Here is a 12,889-nt window from a genome sequence, read left to right as displayed (position 1 = left end):
CTACGTAGCGACCGAGCTTGGCTCGGGCTCGGTCGCTACGTAGCGACCGAGCGAGACGGATGCTCGGTCGCTACATAGCGACCGAGCGAGACGGACGCTCGGTCGCTACATAGCGACCGACCTTGGCTCGAGCTCGGTCGCTATGTAGCGACCGAGCTGTGTGCATGCTTGGTCGCCGCGTATCGATCGAGCTTGGCTTGTCCGCGGTCTGATTTCCATACTCGAGCTTGTCCGCGGCCGATTTGGATACATGTCCGTTTCCTTCGGACAATTGGTATTTAGTGGTTCGATTGAGATTTGGACGATATTTTACTGCAAGGCTGTTCGTAAAGATATCTTTACGAAGATTACTTTTCGTAAAAACGGTTATGCTGACTTTTACGGACTTTCAGGCATTGATTCCGTCGTGACCGATTTTGACCCCAACAGTTAGCCTCCCAGCTCGTTAGAACCATGAGCTTACAGCGTGAGGTTCTAGCGAGTGGCCTAGCAAGTTAGGCAGTAAGGTGAGTCAGGCGGAATTAATGGTTGAAAAGGTCAGTGGTAAATGGTTTTCTCGCTCTTCTAAAAATAGAACGCGATAAGATTGGGGCTGCGCCTTATGACGGCTGCCTACGTACCCTTGTTGAAGGGATCAAGCCTTTCGTAGTTCGTCTTTGAGTTAAGGATCTTATGACTAGTTTTCTAGTGAGACCTTTATGGTCTAGTTTTTATGTAGCGGTTATAAGACGTGCTGCTGCCGATGGCATTTTGTATGGATGTAGAAGGAAAACTACGAGTTGTCATCTCGTAATCTAACTCTGTGTGAATTGCTATATCCGTAATCTGTTTCGAGAGTTTTCCGCAGTGTGTAAACTTGGAGATTTCTGAAGATTCTCGAATATTGGCAAAGAGACAAATTTTGGGATCTCGTATCAGGGTGTTTGATACTATGCCTAGAGATGTTAGAGACCAGTGCGCTGGGTTTAGGGCAAGATCTAGGTTTACTCCTGGTTTTAGAGGGTGCGATGACTAATTCGACTTACGTATCCCGTTTCAGTTTCATCCTGATTCCATACCGATTTAAAGTCCGCGATAGGTTCTCGGCTTATACGACTTGTATGGTTGGAATCGAGCATCTCTCCGGAGATCGGAAGTGCTGGACCAAAATTTCGGATTTCTTTAATAGCGCTATTATCCTTGTGTCGGATGTACGAGAGTCATCTCTACGAGATGGCTAAGTCTGTTTAGGACGTTGAGAGTTTGTTGTGATCAGCAACAAACTTAATGGTAAAAATTACTATTTTGAGTCTTCGCGAAGAATATTATTTGAGAAGATGTTAGTGCGTATGACTGTCTGGTCTTCCATGAAGGTGTATTTATCGAGGAAGGAAATTTCGTCGAAGAACTAATCTTCAGGCGTCCGCGACGTCTCGCGATGCTGAAGATTTGTTATTCTTTCGTATGCCACGTTTCGTGCTTGAAATGTTCGCGGGCTTTGAAGATATTTCGCGATGTTGCGAGGGTTTAGTATTAGCCCTGTGTTTGAGAAACGTTCTGGTTTGACTATGAATGTTCGCAGCCAAAAATTGTTGTTCCTGCTCGGATGCTAATAGCTTTATTTGCGATCGAGGAATTATAACTGAGGTGTCGTGTAAATTTGTCCATGGGAACAAGCGTTTTCCTTCATGGTTCTTTGTGAAGAGTTGGCCGTCCGAAATGTATTTCGTGCATTTTTTAGGATGTTTCGTATAGCTCTAGAAGCTTTGTTACGAATTTTTCCTTACATGTCGCGTATTACGGTTAAAACGTTGCGGGCTTGGAGGAGCGTATTGAACTTGGTCAATTTTCGAAAAGTTTAGATTTTCCGTTAACCGTTTGGTTGTTAGGACTTAGTTTCGTTACGAAGAATTTATCATATGATTTCCGACTGTGGGCTATACGATAATTTATCATATCACATAACCAATTTTACGAAGGTCGTAACTCAGTGATATGTATACATATGTCAAAGTAGCATTGTTTCTGCGGGTTCTACGAGAAACGTTCCCGCTGTGATTTTGATCTTAGGTGAAAGTTGCTTGGAGTTACCCATGGAGTATTACCGAAGTTTATTTCAATACGATCTAGTCGCGGGACGTTTTTCATAGGTTACGCTTGGACTGTGATTTGGTTGTTTCCACATTGACGACTTGGGATATGTCGGTTCCGAGGAAATTGCCAAAAATGAATCGGTTTTAAGACGACGTTCATGTTTCTAACTTTTTCTCTTTTTAGGAAGCGAGCTTGATATGCGTGGCGATCGTTTCTCGACTTTCGGGGAGTTTAGATCGGTTTGCAAGATCTGGATGACCAATATGGAACAATATATCGAGACAGGAAAGAATCGCTTAAAACTTAGTTCGCTAGACTATCCGCCTAGGTTTTACGTTCCCTAAAGTTCTATGGTAGCCTCAAAGTAATTTCCTACGAAAATTCCAAGTCTGGTTTCAAAAATTTCAAGTCGGAAATACCTTAGTTCTCTCGAAGATGCAGTTTTGTCCCTTCTCAGTTTTGCGTGCTCATTTCCGTTTCCTATTCTCGTGTATGTTCGCCATTTCCGATATTGGTGTTTATCCTTTGAAACTTGACATTTATCTTCCGAACTTGACTGTTATCTTCTCCTTAGATAAGACGTCGATTTTTGTAAAAAGGTTCAACGTAATCGTATAGTTAAGGCGGCTAAGGTGTTAAGTTAACCATTGCCGTTTTATACGATTAATCTGAATCCATGCGAGAAAATAGGTTTTTGCGGTTTTTTTTTAATATCGTAAAGTCCCAATGGTAACTTCAATCGAAGCGAAACAAGAGACGTTTCGATCGAGATTCGAAAGTGAACGCAAAGATGGAGGTAGGGTGAGCAGAAACAAGCCAAGGAGTTTAAGATGAGGTTTACTTGTTTTTGTCGTAAAATCTCAACGGAAACTCCGATTGAGATGAAACGAAAAAGCATTTCGATGAGAATTCAAAGGAGAACGCAAGGGAGGAACCCTTTGAGGACTTACAGGTCGCTATGTAGCAACTGACAGTCTGACAGGTCGCTACGTAGCGAATGGAAGCAAGCCGAGAAGCGTCCTACTTGTTTTCGTCGTAATATCTCAACGGAAACTCCGATTGAGACGAAACGAAAAGCGTTTCGATGAGGATTCTAAAGTCAACCCAAAGGAGGACCTTTCTGAGGCCTTATGGGTCGCTATGTAGCGACTGACAGTCTGACAGGTCGCTACGTAGCGAGTGGAAGAAAGCCGAGACGAGTCCCACTTGTTTTCGTCGTAAAATCTCAACGGAAACTCCGATTGAGACGAAACGAAAAGCGTTTCGACGAGGATTCAAAAGAGAACCCAAAGGAGGACCTTTCTGAGGCCTTACAGGTCGCTACGTAGCGACTGACAGTCTGACAGGTCGCTACGTAGCGAGTGGAAGCAAGCCGAGAAGAGTCCTACTTGTTTTCGTCGTAAAATCTCAACGGAAACTCCGATTGAGACGAAACGAAAAGCGTTTCGACGAGGATTCAAAAGAGAACCCAAAGGAGGACCTTTCTGAGGCCTTTCAGGTCGCTACGTAGCGACTGACAGTCTGACAGGTCGCTACGTAGCGAGTGGAAGCAAGCCGAGAAGAGTCCTACTTGTTTTCGTCGTAAAATCTCAACGGAAACTCCGATAGAGACGAAACGAAAAGCGTTTCGACGAGGATTCAAAAGAGAACCCAAAGGAGGACCTTTCTGAGGCCTTACAGGTCGCTACGTAGCGACTGACAGTCTGACAGGTCGCTACGTAGCGAGTGGAAGCAAGCCGAGTAGAGTCCTACTTGTTTTCGTCGTAAAATCTCAACGGAAACTCCGATTGAGACGAAACGAAAAGCGTTTCGACGAGGATTCAAAAGAGAACCCAAAGGAGGACCTTTCTGAGGCCTTACAGGTCGCTATGTAGCGAGTGGAGAGTTGGTTTGAGCTCGGTCACTACGTAGCGACCGAGCAGTGTGTGTGCTCGCTCGGTCGCTACGTAGCGACCGAGCAGCGTGTGTGCTCGGTCGCTACGTAGCGACCGAGCAGCGTGTGCGTGCTCGGTCGCTACGTAGCGACCGAGCAGCGTGTGTGCTCGGTCGCTACGTAGCGACCGAGCAGCGTGCGTGCTCGGTCGCTACGTAGCGACCGAGCAGCGTGTGTGCTCGGTCGCTACGTAGCGACCGAGCTGTGTGCGTGCTCGGTCGCTACGTAGCGACCGAGCAGCGTGTGTGCTCGGTCGCTACGTAGCGACCGAGCCGTGTGCGTGCTCGTTCGCTACGTAGCGACCGAGCAGCGTGTGCGTGCTCGGTCTCTACGTAGCGACCGAGCAGTGTGCGTGCTCGGTCGCTACGTTGCGACCGAGCTGTGTAATCGTTTTGTTGTGTCTCCTTTTTCCGCGATTAACGTAGGGGTTTTTCAGCGGTTTTTTTGGGAGAACAAGTTTTATCCTTCCGAATAAGATCTACTTTGCTCTCTTTTCGATTTCTTATTTTTATCGTTGTTATTCTCGTGTTCTGATTGCTTGACGTGTGGTAATTAACAGATATCCGGGTCCTCTGGGAAATTAGGGTTTTCCTAGTTTCCTTATATAAACGGAAATCGACAGTGTGAATTTCGGTTCCCACAGTTTGGCGCTAGAAGGAGGTGGACTTACGGATCAATCTAACCCGCAAAAGCCACTCAACGATCAGGAACGATATGCGAGATTCGACGTGCGCGAACGTCATCTCATTCAAGGGGGGAGAAACGATCGATCGTGCCAAACCTCGAAACGATCTCCTTGTTATCGAGTTGACGATTCGAGATATCGACGTCGCTAGAGTACTAATCGATACCGGAAGCTCTGCCGATATCATCTTCAAAGACACTCTTGAAAAGATGGGGGTCAGTCAATCCGAAATCGCGAAATACCCAAGCCCATTGCTAGGACTTTCGGGGGAAACGACCATGGCCTATGGATCGATTAGACTCGCTGTTAAAGCCGGAACCGTGACGAACATCACAGAGTTTCTAGTCGTTGACCGCCCCGCATCTTACAACGTTATCATGGGGACGCCATGGCTAAACACCATGCGCGCCATCCCATCAACCTACCATCTTTGCCTCAAGTTTCCGACCCCTAACGGAGTCGAGGTAATCTGGGGAAATCCAAGAGTTTCACAGGTTTGTTTGCCGCGGAACTGAAACGAAAGAGACCGATCCTCGAAGTTACTCCTAAGAAAGCGGAGAAAAAGACCTCCAGCAAAGATACGCAAAGTCAGGATTCAGCGGAATTCTTCTGGCAGTCTCGCAGCATCGCAGCCCTAGATGAAAAACGCGAGCCAACATGCGAACCCGTGGTAACGATCTGTCTCGACGAAGCCTTCCCAGAACGCTGCGTCGAGATTGGGGCCAATCTCCACGAGCCTTTAAGGACAGAACTCATAACCTGTCTTAAAAAGAACCTTAATACTTTCGCATGGGCTGCGGAAGATATGCCAGGAATCGACATTAACATAACATGTCACGAGCTGAATATCGACCCGACATTCAAACCCGTCAAACAGAAAAGACGGAAGCTGGGACCCGAACGTGCTACCGCAGTAAACGATGAGGTCGAAAAACTGCTTAAAGTTGGGTCGATAACAGAAGTAAGATACCTGGACTGGCTCGCCAACCCCGTAGTAGTCAAAAAGAAAAACGGGAAGTGGCGAGTTTGCGTAGATTTTACCGACCTAAACAAGGCATGTCCAAAGGATAGCTTCCCTCTACCACATATCGATCGATTGGTAGAAGCACCAGCGATCGTGAGAAGACTGCGTTCATTACCGATCGCGGAACTTATTGCTACATGGTAATGCCCTTCGGCCTCAAAAATGCTGGAGCAACTTACCAACGACTCGTGAACCGAATGTTTTCCAAACAACTCGGAAAAACGATGGAAGTTTATATTGACGACATGCTCGTCAAATCCCTCAGAGCAAGAGATCACGTGTCACATCTCGAGGAATGCTTTGCACAACTAAACTCCCATGACATGAAGCTCAACCCGACGAAATGTAGATTCACCGTGGCATCAGGAGAATTCCTCGGCTACTTGGTCACCAACCGCGGCATCGAAGCAAATCCAAAATAGAACAACGCACTAATCGAGATGGCTTCACCAAAGAACAAGCGGGAGGTCCAGAGACTGACCGGCAGAATCGCAGCACTTAAACGATTTATTTCACGATCAACAGATAAGTGCCTGCCCTTCTACGACGTCCTGCGAGGAAATAAAAAATTCGAATGGACGGAAGAGTGCGAAAACGCCTTCCAACAGCTGAAGCGTTATTTAGCTACTCCTCCAGTCCTCACAAAACCCGTGGAAGGGGAGCCTTTATTCTTGTACATCGCGGTGTCGGCAACGGCCGTAAGCGGAGTCCTGATCAGGGAAGAACGCGGAGAGCAGAAACCTATTTTCTACATAAGCAAAACCTTGCTGGATGCCGAATCTAGGTATCCGTTGATGGAAAAATTGGCATGCGCGATCGTGACATCGGCCCGAAAACTAAGACCATATTTCCAATCCCACACGATTGTCATCCTCACAACTTTTCCCTTACGGACAATTCTGCATAGCCCAAGTCAATCAGGTCGATTGGCTAAGTGGGAGGTCGAGTTGAGCGAGTATGACATCGAATACCGACCAAGGACGAGCGCAAAATCACAGGTGCTTGCAGACTTCTTGGTCGAACTTCCAACGGGAGCAATAACCAATGAGGAACCAAATTTCACCTGGCTCCTCCACGTCGACGGATCCTCATCCAAGCAAGGATCGGGTATCGGGATCCGTCTCACATCTCCAACGAGCGAGATCTTCGAACAATCGTTCAGACTGGAATTCCATGCCTCAACAACGAGGCCGAATACGAAGCATTGATCGCAGGTCTACGTTTGGCTCACGGCTTAAAAATACGTAATCTCCACGCTTACTGCGAATCCCAGTTATTGGCCAGTCAATTCAGCGGAGAATATGAAGCCAGAGACGAACGGATGGACGCGTACCTCAAACTGGTCCAAGGTCTAGCTCAAGACTTCGACTGTTTCGCCCTTACCCGGATCCCCCGTTCCGAGAATGTCCAGGCAGACGCCCTCGCGGCCTTAGTATCAAGTTCCGATCCAGGACTCAAAAGGGTAATTCCGGTCGAATTCATCGAACATCCGAGTATCGGACCACCAGTCGTTGTCAATCTCATAGAGGGTCAAGACGACGAGGAAGAAGAGATTACGGTACCACCACCATCGGAGCAATCTGATTACGGCTGCGATACCTCATGGCTTCAGACGATTCGAGACTACATTATCGACGGGCAACTGCCCGCCGAAAAATGGGCAGCTCGCAAGATCCGAACACAGGCCGCACGCTACGTAACAGTGGACGGCGAAATCTACAAATGGAGATTCTCCGGACCACTCCTGACGTGCCTGGAAGGAGAAAAGGCGAGGAAAGTAATGGAGGAAATACATTCCGGCTCATGCGGCAACCATTCCGGCGGAAGATCACTAGCCGTGAAAATCAAACGCCACGGATACTATTGGCCAACAATGATCAGAGATTGCGAGAAATTCGCACGAAAATGCGAAAAATGCCAAAGGCATGCGCCAACTATCCGACAACCGGCCGAAGTTCTTTCTTCCATCACACCGCCTTATCCTTTTGTGCGCTGGGCCATGGATATTGTCGGACCTCTGCATAATTCAAAGCAAAAGCGTTTCCTTCTAGTCCTTACCGATTTTTTCTCAAAATGGGTAGAGGCGGACTCGTACGCAAGTATAAAAGACGTCCAAGTCGAGAATTTCGTATGGAGAAACATCATCTGTAGGCGTGGAGTTCCTTACGAAATCGTAACCGATAACGGGTCTCAATTCATTTCCACCCGATTCGAGGCATTCTGCGAAAAGTGGAAGATACGACTCAACAAGTCAACTCCCAGATATCCGCAGTGCAACGGACAAGCTGAAACAATCAACAAGACCATTCTCGACGGACTGAAGAAACGCTTGGAGGCCAAAAAAGGTAGATGGGCCGACGAACTCGAGGGAGTCCTCTGGTCTCACCGTACCACCCCAAGGCGAGCAACGGGAGAAACTCCCTTCGCCCTGGTATACGGCACGGAATGCATGATTCCCGCAGAAGTAGAATTTCCCGGTGTTCGAAGAAGGTTCTTACCTGAACGAGAGGAACTCAACAATGCTATGCTCTTGGACGACCTCGACCTCATTAACGAACGCCGGGATCGAGCGCTCATCCGAATTCAAAACTACCAGCACGCCGCTGCGAGATACTATAATTCCAACGTACGGAATCGTAGGTTCAATCAGGGAGATCTGGTCCTTCGCAAAGTCTTCCAAAACACCGCTGAACGAAACGCGGGAAAACTCGGAGCAAACTAGGAAGGTCCCTATAAAATCGAAAAAGTCGTCAGACCGGGTTCTTACGAAATAGCCAACATGCAGGGCATAAAAATCCCTAGAACCTGGAATGCGATGCATCTCAAAAAATACTATCACTAAACAAACCAACTCGCAATCACTGAACTACGAGACGGCTTGATCTCCGCAAGGAGTACGTAGGCAGTTTGCCGAAAGGCAAATTCAGCTGTCCCCCCTCATTAAAAAAGGGGGGGAGTGGGTACGTATACTCATATACTCCCAAAAAATCGAAAAACTTCTTACCACACTTTTGGTGTTTTCGACTTATCAAAACATCCTCACCCGCGAAATCGCAACAAGGTCTTCGGAAATCAGTCGGCCGCTTGGGAGAATCAACCTTTAGCATCGCGAGACGTCGCAAAAGATGCCTCAAAGTTGGTTTCTTCCGAGCAAACGAAATCTCCGCAAAAAGACACACACATGCACACATTAACATTTATTTTGCGCAAAATAATCAAAACAACAGCACACGCCACCAAGTCCGATGCTGATCACATCGAACTCATAAACGTCCTAAACAGACATAGACATCTCACGGAGATGACTCTCTTACATCCGACACAAGGATAATAGCGCTATAAAAGAAATCCGAAATTTTGGTCTAGCACTTCCGGTCTCCGGAGAGATGCTCCATTCGTATCAAACAAGTCGTGTAAGCCGAGAACTTTTCGCGGACTTTACATCGATACGAATCAGGAAGAAATCGCGACAGGAAAAACGATAGCCGGTTAGTCACCGCACAATCCTTAAACCGAAAGTAAACCTAGGTCTTGCCCTAAACCCAGCGCACTGGTCTCTAACATCTCAAAGGCATGATATCGAAAGATAGGAGATTCTTAAACCACGCCTCTATGTTTACGTTCGATACCTTCAGCACCCCCGCAGAGTTCACATCTCGCGGAAGAACTCTCGAAACAGGTCTCGAATAAAACATTTCATAATTGAAGAAGGATATGAGACGACAACTCATCACCTTCCTCCCCACTATTCACAAATTCGCATTAAAAGCGTTATCCGATTATCGTACCATTAAAATAGAGCCGCGGAGCGGCAGGGATTCAAAGCCACACACGGCCAGTCCCGAAATACAAACAATGCCATTCAAGGCCGAAACATAAAAACATAAAAAAATCTCTCGCAAGAGATCTAACCCAAGTCACCCTCAGAACTTACGCCCCCTCTTCACCCGCTGCCTCGTCCGAGCCTGGAGCCGCGTCGCTTCCGTTCTCTCCGACCATCGGGTCTTTCCCCTCTGGGTCTTCTGAACACGTCGGAAGGAAGCACGCGGATTTCAGGTCGGCCAGGATGAGACCGAAATCTCCATCCTCGGCCGCCATATCTCCCTTGCAGCCGGACAGCCGAGCCTCTTCGGCCTCCAAGGTCGGGGGAGTCTCACTTTGGAACGACCGAACTACGGCCATCCCGCCCTCAATCGTCGCCAAAGCGAAATCCCTGCTCCGGATACACTCGAGGGAACCCAGGGAAGCAGAAATCTTCGCCAAGCGAGCTTGAAACTCCGCACGAAGAGCATCCGTAGCCTCTTGGATCCCACGGCGCGCTAGTCCCGCGTCACTCTCGATCTGACGCTGGAGTCGGCGCACCTCCGAGGATTTGGCCTTCCTGGCCTTCTTTTCCTTAAGCAAGGAACTCGCCGTCTTCCCAAGGTCCCTCTCAAGCTCTCCTATCGCAACCTCGAGCTTCGACACTTTCGCAGAGTGAGAGTCCTCGACAGCCGTCAACATAGCCTCGGTTTCGGACCATCTGCCCTGAAGCTCCACCAACTCCCCGGAAAGGCGACTGGTCTCGGAACCACATTCGCTGATCATCCCATCGATCAACGATATGAACTGCGAACGGTAAAAATTCTTAAGACTAAGTCCGTGAAAAGAATGCACGAAAGACGATCGAGAATTCAAACAAGAAACAAACCTTTCCGCGATGTCCCGATGCTAGGCTCGATCCACCTTGCTGCGAAGTCTCCCCATCACCGCTCTTGGCAAGTTTCCTCTTCCGACTCTTAGGCTGAGTAGCCAGGACAGCGCTAGGAGCACGCAATGCCAGGACGATTTCTTTTCTGGCTGGAGGCGGAGGCATAGAGTCAGCGGCTTTCTCTCTGTCCTCGACGAGGATCGGAGTCGTGGAAGATCCCGCAGGTAGGGCTTGCGGGAGAAGAGCCGCGACGTCGGTCCCATGACACGGGGCAACGACCTGCGCAGAAGAAGACGGAAACTCGGAGCCAGTTTGAGCCACTCCTTTCTCGGCTTGGCGACGAACTAGTTTCTCTCGGAAAGAAAGATGACCGGCAACACAAGCCAGCGCTTCCGCCGGAGAAGTTGGAACCGGAGCCGGAGAAGTGGCCTCACCCATCTCGACGTCGGAATCCTTCTTATCACCTTGGGAGGAAGACATGTTGAGAGGAAAGTTATGAAACTAGTGAGGTTTTGAAGAAATGAAGAAGGGAAGGTGTGAAGAAAATGAATGACAAGAGCTCACTATTTATAGAAGTATGGGTTCGGAATGTCGTCTCGACAACTTTTTACCGCGGAATTTTAAATGTAAATTTCGTCTAATACACTTAACCTTGTCAAAATCACCTATCCACCCGCTAGAGTCACGACTCTAAACGGGCTGGGGGGCTAACTGTTGGGGTCAAAAACGGTTACGACAAATTTAACATCCAAAACATCCGAGGAAGAAAGTAAGAATTTCTCCGAAGAGTACTTTTCGAAAATAGACTCTTTCTTACGAAAAAGCTTTACGGAAGAAAGAATCGAGATGCCCGACGAAGGCTCGAAACAGGTCGCTACGTAGCGACCGAGCTCGAGCCAAAGCTCGGTCGCTACGTAGCGACCAAGCGATCGTCCCGCTCGGTCGCTACGTAGCGACCAAGCTCGATCGCTACGTAGCGACCAAGCGATCGTCCCACTCGATCGCTACGTAGCGACCGAGCTCAGCCAAGCTCGGTCGCTACATAGCGACCGAGCAATCATCCCGCTCGGTCGCTACGTAGCGACCGAGCTCAAGCCAAAGCTCGGTCACTACGTAGCGACCGAGCGATCGTCCCGCTCGGTCGCTACGTAGCGACCGGGCTCGAGCCAAAGCTCCCGCTCGGTCGCTACGTAGCGACCGAGCTCAAGCCAAAGCTCGGTCGCTACGTAGCGACCGAGCACTCGTCTCACTCGGTCGCTACGTAGCGACCGGGCTCGAGCCAAAGTTCGGTCGCTGTGTAGCGATTGAACCTTTCCGAACATCGATACGACACCAGTCCTTGCATTCTCGTCAAACCTTCGAATGCTATCTCCCGAAGACCGTAGCAAGCTCAGTCCATGTTTCCCGCTATTCTAATTCATCGATCAAACTTCGCGGATTAGAAACCGCGGAAAACTCGTAGTAAACGCGTCGAGTTGGAAGACGGCCCAGAGGGACCTAAAACACGACTCGAGGCCCATCCTACGATTTTTCCTAACCAAAAGCCCGTGAACCACAGCATGGTTCACGCTTGGCCCACGAGGAAGGATAAATGTCAAGTTTCTGCGGATAAGTACGGAAGTTTTGAAGATAATTGTGAAGATCGGGAAAAATGGAATATCTCCATTTTTATGCTATGACGGCTTAAGGGCAGAAGAGTAAAAGCGTAAACCGACCTTGGAGCTAGTATATAAGGAGTCCTAGGCGAGGAGCAAGGGGAGAGAACTTTTCAGAGCAAACTTAGCACTTAGAGCAATTTGGGCAATTTTCCGTTTTTATTATTTCGAGCTGCGACTCAATTAGGTTTAGCCGTCTTAGGGTTGCTAGAACTAGGAATCTCGCCGACAGCTCTCGAGCCCAGGCTTATACCTTGTTGTAACGCTCATACGCAGATTCGGAATAAGATCTACTTTGCTCTCTTTTCGATTTCTTATTTTTATCGTTGTTATTCTCGTGTTCTGATTGCTTGACGTGTGGTAATTAACAGATATCCGGGTCCTCTGGGAAATTAGGGTTTTCCTAGTTTCCTTATTTAAACGGAAATCGACAGTGTGAATTTCGGTTCCCACAAGGTGGTATCAGAGCATGGTTATACGATGCTAGAATGGGACTTGTTTTAAATGTTTTTCGAGTCAAAATGAGTCGCAAGGATAACTAGGATATGCTGGCTGGTTCCTTCATTTTAGAATAGATAGTCATGGGTAGTTACCTAACATGATCTCTCATAGCAGAAGCACCAAGACAATCTTGAACGGGTGGACCGTACTTACCGATGTTGCTATCATCATGCTCGAGTTTTCTACCCTCATGGTCGGGTTCACTATCGTCCTTTTAGGAGTCAGTAACGTCATGCCTTCCTGCCGTTCTTTTGAGTTCTAGTGGGGATGCCAATTCTTTAGAGAGATATATGGGACATATCTGATACATCGAATACATCTCCAGACT

General features: G+C 48.1%; 1 long non-coding RNA gene across 1 annotated transcript; it reads right to left on the bottom strand.

The window, feature by feature from the left end:
* Positions 1-6,725: 6,725 nt before the first annotated feature.
* Positions 6,726-12,123, bottom strand: LOC117128191. Its single transcript, XR_004451412.1, has 3 exons — positions 11,862-12,123; positions 10,701-10,705; positions 6,726-6,737 (listed from the first exon to the last, which is right to left on the bottom strand). It is a non-coding gene; the product is annotated as an uncharacterized LOC117128191 (long non-coding RNA).
* Positions 12,124-12,889: the final 766 nt, after the last annotated feature.

The sequence above is a fragment of the Brassica rapa genome, chromosome A09, assembly GCF_000309985.2.
Source record: "Brassica rapa cultivar Chiifu-401-42 chromosome A09, CAAS_Brap_v3.01, whole genome shotgun sequence".
Taxonomy (NCBI): Eukaryota; Viridiplantae; Streptophyta; class Magnoliopsida; order Brassicales; family Brassicaceae; genus Brassica; species Brassica rapa.
The sequence above is the reverse complement of the archived record's forward strand: the minus strand, read 5'-3'. Positions and strand labels throughout refer to the sequence as shown.